Source organism: Rhinolophus ferrumequinum, chromosome 10, assembly GCF_004115265.2.
Source record: "Rhinolophus ferrumequinum isolate MPI-CBG mRhiFer1 chromosome 10, mRhiFer1_v1.p, whole genome shotgun sequence".
NCBI lineage: Eukaryota > Metazoa > Chordata > Mammalia > Chiroptera > Rhinolophidae > Rhinolophus > Rhinolophus ferrumequinum.
The window spans coordinates 87785090-87798499 of NC_046293.1; the positions used below are offsets into that span (position 1 = coordinate 87785090).

Genomic DNA, 13410 nt, shown 5'->3' on the forward strand with positions numbered 1-13410 from the left:
ATCTGCTGACTGCGGGAAGAGGGAATGAGGCGTCATTGTTTAAGGGGTACAGAGTTTCTGTTTGGGGCGTTACAAAGTTCTGAAGATAAATGGGGATGGTAGCACAACACTGTCAGTGTACTCGATGCACTTAATGCAGGGGAACTGTACACTTAAAACGGTTAAAACAGTAAATTTTATGTTATGTACGTTTTACCACATTTTTTTTAAAAAGCACCAGGAGATAGAAGGGGGAAGATGTGAGCAGAGAAGGGGAAAAGAAGGGACTTCAGGGGACCTGGGTCCAAAATATAGGAGACAGTCAACTATAATTAAATATATATATATGTATGTATGTATATAAATATACATATATATATGGTCACAGGCTGTGGAGCACAGCACAGGGAATAGAGTCAATGGAATTGTAGCAGCTCTATACGATGTCAGAGGGGTAGTGGATTGGGGGAGGGGGGTTATCACTTTGTGAGGGGTGTAAATGTCTGACTGTTACATTGCTTTGTACACCTGAAACTAATTAAAACAAAACAGTCCCAGGGATGTAAAGTACAGCATAGGGAGAATAATCAATAATACTGTAATAACCATGTACTGTGCCAGATAAGCAATAGACTTATTGGGGTGATCACTTTGTGAGGTATAATAATGTCTAATCACTTATGTTGTTTTATACACCTGAAACTAATACAATATTGTATGTCACAGTAATTGAACACTAAATTTTTAAAATTAAAAATATATATACGGGAGTCAAAGGAAAATGGCCTATTTATAGCTAGAAATGAAAAGAGACAAGACAGGAGAGTTCCCAGGCCGCAGGCAGGCGAGTCCCAGGATGAAGGAAGGAGAGGGAATGGAGGAGGAGAGGGAATGGAGGAGAGGGAATGAAGGAGGAGGAGAACACAGCCCAGCAGAGAAATGGGCTGGGCGGGGTGGGGCCGGGCGGGGCCGGGCCATGTGCTCCGCTGGAAAAAACTGACCCCAGTGTGACTTCAGAAGGCTGGCCAGGGCTTGCTAGAGGGCAGAAAGGGGCCATTCTCAAACAATCAAAACCACACAAAATCTAGGTGTCACAAAGCCTGAGTTCCCACCCTCCAAACCCTTCCTTCCCTCATGGGCATAAAGCCCTGCAGGATGCTCGGCAGGAATCTGGTCCTCCGTAAGGAACCTTCAGAACACTAGGACCTGAATTAAAATCGGCGTCTTCCCTGCAACTTATTTAACCTCCCTGAAGCTTCTGTCTCCTCATCTCTCAAACAGGGAGGAGAAGACTTGCCATACAGAGACTGAAGGGTTAAGTGAGACAAACAGATAAACAGTCCAAAACAGCATCTGCACCACCCAGCACCCTCACTAATCTAAAGTGTGAAGATGTTTATCACATATAGTTTCTTGACAGAATAGGAATGGGGAGGGCGTGAGAGAAAAGGCCAAAAGACGACCCTACCCTACGATCCTGCCCAGAGTGAGATGTGCTGGAACCACAATCACGGAGAGCCAGCCCGGCAGGCCTGGCTGGAACAGGAGAGGGGCTGTGGGCCTGGGCTCAGAGCCTGGCTGGGCCTCATGCTGGTGTGGTGTCCCGTATCCCTGGGCCAGCCACCCGCTCTGAGCCTGTGTCCTCCCAAATGTATTCCAGAGGTAATAATGTTAGCTCCTCATCCGACTGTCAGGAGGACGAAGTTCAATCGTGTCCGTAAGATACAGGCACAGAGGCTGGCTCTCGGAAGAACTCCTCAAACATCCATGGTTACTGGAGGGATGAACCAGCGAGAAGCCTTTCCCTCTGGGAAGGAGGAGGAACGAGGGGTAACAAGAGGAGAGGTAAGGAAATGGGTGGAGAGGGAAGCAGGCCCCAGGGAGGTATCTCATCAAGGAGGGGCAGTGGGTGGCTCAGAGATGGAAAGAAAAGGAGGAGATAAGATTCCTGAGTGGATTTAGGCCCTAAGCCCTTGGGGCAGCAGAGAGTCTCCACCCATTCCCCAGACCCTCCATCCCCAGGGGGGCAGCATACAAGCCCCCAGCACTCCAGGAACTGGGACCTAGGACATTGCCCCCAGCCCCCTGGCCACCCCTTCCAAGCAGCCAGAGCCGTGGGTGTCTTTGGGCCTAGCCTTAACACAGCCAGGAAGTGGGTCACAGCAAGTGGGTGTCCATGGCCCTCCACTCCCCCACCGCACCCCACCCTGGAGCCTACCCTGAAGCCACTAAAGGGGCTGATGAGGCTGATGAAAAGGCTCCCGGCTCCAGTACAGTGCCTGCACAGAAGCCCCTCTGAACAGGTTCGCAGAAGGCAAGCGAATTAGGCTCCAGGCTCAGCCTTGCCACGAATTCACGGTGCCTCTTGAGCTGGTTACTTCCCCTCTTTGGATCTCAGTATTCCCATTTACAAAAAGAAATCATGGGGACAGTAGAATTTCATTCAGCGCCAATTAGAAATGAGCTTTCAAGTCATGAAAAGATGTGGAGGAACCTTAAAGGCATATTAGTAAGTGAAAACCGATCTGAAAGCCAATTTAAAAAGGCTACGCACTATATCATGCCAACCATGTGACATTCTAGAAAAGGCGAACCATGGAGACAGGGAAAAGATCAGTGGTTGCCAGTGATTAGGGGGAAGGAGGGATGAATGGGGGGAGCACAGGGGACGTTGAGGGCAGTGACATTATTCTCTATGACACTGCAATGGCAGATACATGCCATTACGCGTTTGTCCAAACCCACAGAATGAACAACACAAAGAGTGAACCCTAATGTAAACTATGGACTTGAGTGCAAGATGTCAGTAACAGGAGAACGTGGGCGAGGAAGGACGGAGCTCTCCCTACTTCCTGCTTAATTTTCCTGTGCTGTGGAGGCAAACGCACTGAACCAAACGAGCTGGCTGCACTTTCAGGAGGCCTGTCCTATGAAGACGCACGTCTCAAAACAGAGAGCTGAGCCTTTGCCTAATAGGACTTGCCGTTGAATCCCGTCAAAGGGTGACTGCCCCCTCCCCGGGGCACTGACAGAACCAGAGTTTATACACCCAAGCACAGTGCGCTGCTCACCAAATGCTGCTTCCCCAGCCGTGGGGTGCGTCTGTCCAACCAGCGGTTCTCCCAAAGACAGACCCGACCATGCCCCACCCTGCCAGGACCAGAGGGTTCCCCTGCAGCACAAGGCTCTCCAGATGGGGGCTCTGGGCATGAGCCCTGCCCAGGGAGGAGTCAGGCAGGAGTTCTCAGCCCTGGGGAGCAGCCCTTCAGGGCTCAGAGCATCAGGGAGCCCGGGGAGCCTGCAGGATCCTGGTGGCAGCAGCACAAGCAGCTTCAGGAAAGCAAAACCCTCCCGCTCTGCCCCACTCTCCCCCTCGAGGCCTGAATCACGTCAGGAAAAGGACTGCCCCGGGGGAGGATGAAGACTCAGACATCCGGACAGAGCCACAGCTCCCAGGAGTTGGGACTGAGCTTTAACAAGAAGCAGGGGGCAGCACCCATCCCACCCTTGCTCATGTTTCTGAGAAATGTTCTTCCATCTCAGAGCCACCCTGCCTGGACAGGGCGACACATGAGAATTGAGATGCTCTAGAAATTCCAATGGCCCCTTGGCTGAGGTCACCATCACAGAGGACCCACCCTGACCCAGAAAAGACACCGCACTGATTCTCTCTTGCACCAGCCACACTCCCACCCAGTGGCTTGCCCCTGCAGGCCTGCCAACTGCCCCACCTCCCATTCCAGAATGCATGGTCATCCAGTTTGGAAACAAGGTCATGTAAGTGGTTGATACCCAGGCTGGGCACAAGCATTTGTTGTTCTAGATGGGGCCGAACCAGCCTGCCCCAGACCAGGTGCAGCCAGCCCGTCAGGGAGGCGCCCAGCACAAGATGCTCTCAGCGGTGCCTCTTCCTCGTACGCGAGCTCTGCGGCAGGTGCTCAGCCAGGGACACTCACAGAAGGCCCTGTGCCCTCCCCTCTTTTCCTTACGAGATCACTCTCTAGGCATTACCCTCGTCCAGCCTCCACCTCACATCCGTCCCCTTGGCCCTGGAAGAAAGGCCAAGGTTCCACCAAACTTCTAACCTCACTCTCGGAGCCCCTCACATCCATCATCTTCTTTTGGAGATTTTCTCCCTAAATGAGTTTTCTCCAAAAATGTGTAAATCACACAGCTGACAAAGGACTTGCATCCAGAATATTAAAGAACTCTTGAAGCAAAACAATCAGAAGAAAACACAGGCAAAAGATCTGGACTGACACTTCACCAAAGGCCTTACATGAATGGCCAATAAAGACACAAAAAGATGTTCCACATCATTAGTCAATAAGGACATGCATATTAAAACCACCAGAAGATGCCACTACACACCTAGAATGGCAAAAAGAAAAACAAAAAGCAGTCTGACAATGCCAAGTGCTGTTGAAGGTATAGAGCAACGGGACGCTCACGCTTTGCTGGTAGGAATGCAAAATGCTGTACTCCGGAAAACAGTTTGCAGCACCTCAAAACATTAAATGTACATGTACATGTGATCCTGCAATCCCACTCCTGAGTATGTACCCAAGAGAAATGGAAGCCTGTGTTCACACAGAAACCTGGACGCAAATGCTGACAGCAGCTTTACTCATTATCAACATAGGCTGGAAACAACCCAAAAGTCCTTCAGCCGGTGAATGGCGAACACCCTGTGGTACATCCATCCACCAATGGAGTATTACTCAGCAAAGAAAAGGAATCAACTCCCGATCCACACAACAACTAGGGTGGCATTTCGCTGAGTGAAAGAAGCCGATGCAAAAGCCACCTACTGTAGGCGTCCATCTGCCGTTCCTGAGGAGGCAGTTACAGGAGTGGCGAGCAGGTGGGTGCTGGGGGGGGGGCAGGGAGGAGGAGGAGGAGGGCTCACACAGGGCAGCACATGAGGGTGTTGTCTGGGGAGATGGGCAGGGTTCTACCTCTTGATTGTGCTGGTGAACACGCAACTCCATGCATTTGTCAACACCAACAGAACTGTACACCATAAAGAGTAAATTTGGCTGTATGTAAATTTAAATATAATTTTTTTAAAAGTCCTTCTTACTCTGGCCACAGGACCCAACTCCAATCTACTGATTTCATAAAGCCCCGTTATCTCCCCTCCCCTAATGGTTTCATGACTATTGCCCTGAAATCACTAATTTTTCTCTGTCTTCTCACAGATATTTCTCCCTCTCCCTTAGTCCCTGTTACGTACACACAGAGCAGTGAAAACCCTACCCCAGCCACAAAGCCAGCTCCAGAGCCGCCTCCTCTGTGATGCTTTCCCCGGCCCCTCCCAGCCCCACGAGGATGCATCACCCTTACCAGGCGCCCCCTGGCACTCGCTTGTGCCTCTCATTAGTGCTCCTTTCATCTCACAGGTTATCAGCGTTTGCTAGTCAGTCTGTCTCCCCTGCACATCAAAAGCTCCTTACGGGCAGGGTCCAGGCGTCCCGTCCCACACCGCCCCCCCCCCCCCCGCCACTGCACCTGGCACAGTCCAGGCACACAGTGGCTGCTGTGTGACCACTGCTGGTTGGCTGAGGGCAGGAGCAAGCGGAGGGGGCTGATGCCAAGAGAGGCAGGCTGGCAGTGCTGGGCTGGCAGTGTTGAGGAGGGTATCTGACACCGGTTTACTTCTCTTACATAAGCAGCACGACTATTGCTTAAACCTTTAAGTGCTGGAAGTGACCTCCCCTCCCATTCCAACATGAGCTCATGCAATTTATGACACAGCCTGTATGAGGACGCTGCAGCTTCCTCCACGCCACCCAGCACAGCTCCAAGCCCCAAGCACACAGACATTCAGGACACTTGTTGACGGACTGGAACCTGTCTTGTCATCGGGGAGCTGTCATTTCTCGTTTCCAGCAGGCAGACCCTCTTTGCGGCAATGGCAGCTCAGGTCCATCTGATCTGAAGTCGGTTCCATCTTCAGAACGACTGGTACAGGCGTAGAGCACCAATAACTTTATAGGGCCACGCTATGATCGGGGTTTTCCAAGGACATCACCATCTTCTCCTTCTTACAAACTCAAGCTTCTCCATGATTTAAAGACTGTTTGTAAGTCATTTATTTGATAAACACTTGTACAGTGATTAGTATATGCCAGGCAAAAAAATTAAGCACCTTATAAGCATTGACTAGTTTAATCTTCACACCAGCTACATGAGGTTGGCGCTATTAATATTATTACCCCACTGTGCAGAGGGGGGAAACAAGACACATTGCAGTTGGATAACTTGCCCAAGGCCTCATATCTGATAAGTGACAGAAAAGGGATTCAACACCAGGCAGGCTGGCTGTAAAGCTATCCGGTTCAAACTCTAGCCGCTAGCCACAGGTAGCTACTGAGGCTTGAAACGTGGCTAGTCCAAACTGATATGTGCTGGGAAGTGTAAAACAATACATGCTGGATTTCCCACCCTTTGTATGAAAATAATGCAAACGATCTCAAATGTTTAAACTACCTATTACTCGTTTAAACAGTATTTTAGACATAGTAGTTTAACAAATAGATTATCAAAATTCATTTTACCGTTTCTTTTACTTGTGAAATGTGGTTCCTAGGTGACTTAAAATGACATGTCTGGCTTACAATGCATCTGTGAGGCCACAGCTCCGGAGTGTGTGCTCGTAGCCACCACTCCACGCTGAGACGATCTTCCCCCTGCCCCAGCCTCACGGATGCAGCCTGTCCCCAACACCTTGTACGAAGACGATGGGGAGCCAGGCAGTGACTCCCACATCTCCCCATTGTGTCTCCTCTTCCCACCCCACATCTCCCAGCCTGCCTCTAGCTTTACCACCCTCCAGCAGGAATCCCGGATGGGTGTCAAAGTGGGAAATACCTCCCACACAGCCGAGTGCCCAGGACCACATGCAGGGAGCAGAGGTCCTAGAGGTCATCTGGTCCAATTCCCCACACAGGGCAGAGACCTCCTCCAGAGCATCCCTAACGAGCTCTACAAAGTCCTACATAATGAAATTCTGTGTAGTCCTGTGAGGTCCTACAGAGTGAACCCAACTTTAGACCAGATGGACCTGAGCTGCCATTGCCACAGAGGACCTGCCTTCGGGAAACGAGAAATGACAGCTCCTCAATGACAAGACAGGTTCCAGTCCTCATCTGACATCTGCTAAAACACGCACCACATCAGCACGCTCAATACTTCATAGGTCAGGGTGTACCCCCTCCAGAACCAGATGTGGCCCGAGCGTCACAGAGCCCAGTGCACTGAGGTCCTCCCTGGCGCAGAGCCCAGCACAGCCCTGGCCACACAGGCTCGGGTGGTTCGAAGCGTCAGGTCAACCTGGCTTCAAGCTCCAACTCCAGCATTGTTCTCTGGGTAACTTTCCCCTCTTCTGTACAGCAGAGTTGAAAAAACAAAACAAACAAAAAGCAAACCCTGTGTCACAGGGCTTCTACGAAGATTAAAGGAGATAACGTAGGCAAAATTGTCTAGAATAACGCCTGGCACCTAGTGGGCACTTGCTTCCCTCCCCCTTCCTTTGTCAACCAAAAAGCCCAAGTATTTGTTCCCACAAGAATTGACAGTAAGTTCCTACCTATTGTATACTTACATAGTTGATGTTTTGAACTTAAATGTAGGATTTTACATTTAAATCTATTAGATTTCATCTTGAGGAAAGAATAGATGGTCAACATTGCTAAATGTCAAGTAATTTTTAATGACTAAAAATTGAAAAAAGTTTTAAAAGTCCAGCAGGGTGCAGTTAAATAAACTGAGGTATATTCATATAATATGAGCTTATTCAGACCCTTACAGTTACAGTTTTAAACCATTTTTCATGACATAGGATATTACTCGTTCTTTAGTATTCAGTAGGGAAAAAACAGGATAGAGTATAATCGCAATTATGTTAAAATATATAGATGTTCATGAACACAAATCAAAATATTAACGGTGCTCCTCCCTAAGTTGTGGTACTAGGTACCAGTTTGTTTCTCCTTTAATTTAGAAAGGTTTTCTACAATGCGCATGTATGAATTTTAACAGACAAAATGTTTATTTTATATTTCCGCTTCATCTCTGCATTCTAGTCAATTCAGATTTCTAATCCTGGTTCTGTCATCCAATATGCCTGCTACCCTAAATACCCACAGAATTGATAGAGGACAGAGCCAAAAAGCTCTGTGGCATATTACTAGAGACCTCCCCACAGCATGACGTGAGCTCAGTGCTAGGACCCAGAGTAGTCTTTCAACCAGCTACAAATCCATCTTACTGCTCTGTCAGCCAGCTCAAATTTACATCTCTTGAACCCAAGAAAATCATTAGACTCAAAGTTCTTACTGAACATTCCTCCACCCAAATTAGATTGTTTTCCAAGACTTGCTAGAGTGAACACGTTATCTCAACTTCGTTTTTGAAGTCCCCACAGATCGTTCAGACATCTAACCTGGAACTGGGCAGGGGATCCATCCGATAAGAAGCAGACCAGCCTCCCACTTCCAGGATCCCCATCTTACCACACTGAAGAATAAAGCAGTACAGCATTCCTTATTTTGCCACGCTTACGCCCTCCCAGAGCCTAGAGTGATTCTGTGGCCACTTCTGCAGCTTCTCTCAGGACCCCAACACCTGACCTGTAAGAATCTGACCTGTAAGAACCTGAACTCAAGAAAAGGAACTCTGTGTGGTCTGCCTCTCGCTTCTCCCAGAGCCCTCGGCCCTCTCACAAAGTCGGTTCTGCCCTCACAGAGATGAAGGCAAGATAAGCGCTCTGCCTCCCAGAACGTTCCACCACCTGCTTCAGGCAGGAATCTCCCCCTGCCTGTCCTGTGTCTTCTTGCTCTCTCTGCTTGTGGCTAAAAAAAAAAATCCCTGTATGTTGTCCAACTGACCCAGGCCCGTAGCCTCCCCACCCAGAGCTCTGCCCACTGCACAAATCACTTCCCCAGTCAACTATTACTCAAGGCTCAATGCCAAGATGGAGACCAGCCAGGAAGAAATAAAACTAGCCTTTTATCCCAGCCAGGACGATTTGTGCAGTCATCTCGGGGGGCTTGAAGGGAAGGAGAAGACCTGATTCTGGCAAGGGTGAGCTGGGCACCAGCAGAGGCTGGCAGACACCACACAAAGCTTTTGCTAGTAAGACACAAAGCAGAAAGCTCAGCTGAAGAATGGTCTCACAGCAGCTCAGGTTTCACTGAGTCAACAGCCCCCTTCTGAGGAGAGGCCCACCCTGTGTGTCATCAGCCCCTCCCCAGTGCCCTCTGCACTGCCCCCAACACCCTGCCCTTCCTTTGGGCCGGATATGCATCCCATCCCCCAGGAGGGTCACCCAGCCTTAGCACAGCTCCCATTTCCTGCCCCTGGTTACTCCTCTGAAGTCTATTGTTCCCATGAAGTTTGGGTCAAAGGAAGCTGAGTCCCCACCCATGGGGGCCCGCCTACCCTCAGCACCGGCGGAGCTGGCCCACGCCACAGGGAGCCAGGCCCATCCTCCTGCCTTCCCATCAGCCTGCCAGTATGAAGGGCAGGAGGTGTGGGCACAGATCTTAGGGACTGGGGTTCCAGTGGAAAGAAATGCTCCCAAAGATCCAGTCACTACCAGCTGCAGGCTCCGGGACCATATCACACAGGGGGTCAGTGGAATCTCCCCAATATCTAGCTGGAAAACCCAAAAGCAAGGGAAGAGCTATCATTTCAGAGGAGGTCAAAGCAAAGCTGGAATCAGAACACAGCAGTTAGAGACCCTGCCCTGCCGGGGGACAAAGCCCTGCCCCCACCTCCACCTGGGCCCCTGAGCCAGTTAAACCCCCGGGGGAGGGAGGAGGGACTGGAGAGCAGCTGTTCAGCTCCAATTTCAGAGCTTTAAAAGGAGCTCTGTCCCACAACCCCTGCCAAAGGGTCACGGGGGGCAAAGGAAGACCGGCGAGGCAGAGCCACCCTGACAAGCCCTGAATTTGCCACTGCCCCCAGACCGACCTCAGCAACAGGAGAGGCAGTGGGGCAAAGTGTGACCCACATCCTCCACCTCCACAGGGGGATGAGAGAAGCCACAGGTTAGGCAACAGGTACTGCTCTGCGACAGTCGCCGACCAGCACAGGACTCCAGAATGGAAGCCACAGGAAGCTGTGACATCAGCATCCCAGGAGACCTTCTAATGATAGAGACCCTTCTCCACCAGGCCGAGTAATATGCAGACCAGGGAGAAGGGAGAGTGCACTTTAAAGTCCGCTTGAGGGCCCCTTCGAGAGTTGACATTCTCAGATTCTACAAGGCTGCTTTCTGTTGGGACAGAGGGGAGTTATTTCTGTCTCCTAACAGCCTTCCTGAGCCACGAGATGACATCGCCCAAGTCAGGCTGTTTCAGCCTTCACCCCGTTAGATGACGGTGGCCAAAGGGGTCTGAGCACTGGGATCCATACAGCGGGAGACAGAATGCAAAGTGAAGACAGAGTGGATTCTCGTCCCACGTCTGCAACTCACGGGTTGTGGAATCTTAAACGGGTTACTACTATCCTTCGAGGGGCCTCAGTTTCCCCATCTTTAATATGAGGGATGTAGATGCTGACATTGGAGTGTCCAACAATGTTCAGCAAGTTCACCCTGGGGTCAAGGCAAAAGTGGAATTAGAACCTAGGAAGGAGCTGGAGGCCCTGTACGCCCCTGTGATGAAGCTCTGCCCCCACTGCCACCTGCGCCACTAGTTACCCTGGTTCCTAAGGATGAAGAACTTGGTGCAGGGCCTGGCATACAGTAAATTCTGGATTCATGTCTGCTGAATAAACATGAATGAACAGGGCAGGGTTTAGCAAAGGGTGTTCAGATTAGTCCCCAACAAAAAAGAAATTCCATGCTGAAATGAAATAAGTATGGGAATCTGGCTACGGAGTCCCCTGGCTGTGCCATGCACTGTGCTAGGCAGCTTGCAAGTAACGAATTTTCACAACAAACTTTCTGGACAGACATTAATTAACCTCCCTCCCATATTACTCACCAAGAGTATGAGCCTGAGAGCCTCACAGGCAGTGAGTAATGGTCAGAATCTGCTCCCAGGTATGTCTGACCCCAAACATGTACACTTTCCACTGCATCAATGCTGCCTTTAGACCAGACACCCCAGAAGCCCCAGGTGCTCACCTCGCCTAAGCAGGTGAGTGAGTGAGGAGGCTCCCACCAGAACTTATGCATCGTCTCCTGTGGGTGCTCGGAGAAGCAGCGACCAGAGTCCCCGTCCTTCCGAGTCTTGTGCCTTTCTTCCAAGAAGCCCTAAACCTTATGGCCACATCACCATGTTATGGGCACGCAGAACTTTTGAGTTCAGGGCTGCTGTGTCCCCCCCCCGCACCCCTACATGCCGTCACTGCTGTTGATCTCCTGGACATCACACCTCTCTCCCCTACCCAGTTAGTTCACTCTAAAATGTTTCAGATAGTGAAATTCCAAAATGGAGAGAATACAGAAAGCAAAGCAGAAAGGAAGAGAAGGGGGAACTGAGACACCCATTAGGGCCTCCCCACCAGTCAACTGGCAAATCAGAGGCACCCCTCCCTCTCAGGCTGGCACTGTAGCATTTACAACATGAGCTAGTCATTCCCTTTGTCATAGGAAAGGGCAGAATGGTCTATCGAGTTGTAAATAATGAAGGATTCATCCACTTGACTGCCTTGGTAGCTCCAAGGAGAGTTGGACCAGTAGAGAAAGTTCAGGCTGGTGTACATCCATTCATCGTTGTCCTTGAGGCCAACTTTAAAGTGATGTCTATTCAAGTCTCAAGATTCAAATGGTCTCCTCTTTCGGGGGGGGGGGGAGGCCATCCCCACAATCATCCCCAACTCTATCAATAACCAGTAGTCCTAGCAACAAAAGCCCTCAACTTCCTTTAGCCTTCCACCAGCTTGTTCTCTAAACAGTTCCAGGCAAGAACCCCCTCTCCCTCAGAGAAACAGCTTCCCTCGAGCTCTGCCCAGTCCAGGGAGAATGGAGCCTGGGGGCCACAAGCCCCAACAACCACAGGCAAATTATCCCTGCACACACACAACCAGAGACACTGTCTCTGGCCCACGTTACGCAGGGAGGAAGGACAGTCATGCCCAGCCAGAACCAACATCCTCAGAAAAATACATACTTAGAGACAGGGTATCACACAAGTACTCAAGACACACTTTCAGACAGACAGCACCTTTCTCAAGTGGAAATATACTCACGTTCAACACAAACAAATACACCTACTGGAAGCCAAGGTGAGTCATATGTGAACAGAGACCACCCTCACATACACCCAAAGCTAAGGGACACAGGACGGTCAGATACCCACTGGGTCTGAAGAAGCCCCTTTACACACCGGTGCACAGAGGGCGTGTGGACTGGGGAAGTTCGCTTTGGGTGTAGGAGTTCTGTTCCTAGATCATTAGTCCCCATCAGGGGACTTTTCAGGCCCTAGGACGTAGGGGCCTTTTGTACAGGTCCCCTCGGCTCTCGCAAAGCCTTAGCACTTGAAACAACCAACACACCTACCTCCGGGGCTCTGCCTTCCAAACCTGAAAAGGGCCCAGCAGGAAAGGGGCTTGGGTGCTGAGTCTCTTCCATCGCCGGGGTTCTCAGTTCCGCCTCTGGTCCTTTCAACTGCCCAGACTTTCTTCCCCTCCCCACGCCCCTCGTACCCCACCCCGACCCTGCGGTCTGCACAGCCTCCACGTGCCCAGCTCTCTTCCTGGTCTATCCTCACGCGTCCCCCCGGATGCATGCCGGAGGGCGAGGTGCTACCGCGTCCCCGCGCCGCAGCCTTACCGGTCCCAGGGTGCGGGAAGGCGGGGTGGCCGCGCTAAGCCAGTTCCACGGAGTCCGCCCCGCGCGCCAACTCTTGAAGCCGCAGCTCCGCTGAGGTCCCGGGGCGGCCGGCGCAGGCTCTGCAGAGACGACAGGAGGTCAGCGCGCAGAGACCGGGCTCCCGCCGGGAGGCCGACTCGCTGGGCGGGGAGGAAGGCGGGGCCGCGGACCGAGCCGACCCCGCGCCCCGGAGCCCAGTTCGCCGCCACCCCGCCCCGCGCGCGGAGCGAAGCGCAGCGGAGCGCGCGGAGGGAGGAGTTTTCCCAGAACGGGACTGCCGGGAAAACACTGGAGATCCCTATTCCTGGAGCGGTGAGTCAACGGCCAGAGGAAGGGAGCCGGGGAAACGGGCCGGGCGCGGGGAGGGGCAGAGAGAGAAGCGGGAGAGGGGTCGGGACCCGCGCAGCGAGCGGGCAACGAGGGGCAGGTTGGCCCGAGCGCGGCCGCAGCCGGGAGGTCCGGGGCGGGAAGGGGCGAGGCCTAAAGAAAGGAGCGAGCGGAGCACGCGGCCGGGGCGCGCGGCGGTCCCCACACTCACCTGGGGGACGAGGCGGCTGGGGCTGGAGCCGGGCTGCGGGCCCTCCCAGCCCGGCCTGGAGTTTGAA

At 51.9% G+C, this 13410-nt stretch overlaps 1 protein-coding gene across 2 annotated transcripts in view; it reads right to left on the reverse strand.

Annotated features, from left to right (window-relative positions):
* TEAD4 (TEA domain transcription factor 4) overlaps window positions 1-12900 on the reverse strand; it is a 59196-nt gene extending 46296 nt beyond the window's left edge. Inside the window, exon 1 of one of the 2 annotated variants that reach the window (XM_033118199.1) lies at window positions 12767-12900. The gene's annotated coding sequence lies outside the window, so the exon portion shown is untranslated. The remainder of the gene's footprint in view (window positions 1-12766) is intronic. The other variant, XM_033118200.1, reaches the window with a different exon arrangement.
* Between the last annotated feature and the right edge of the window lie 510 nt (window positions 12901-13410).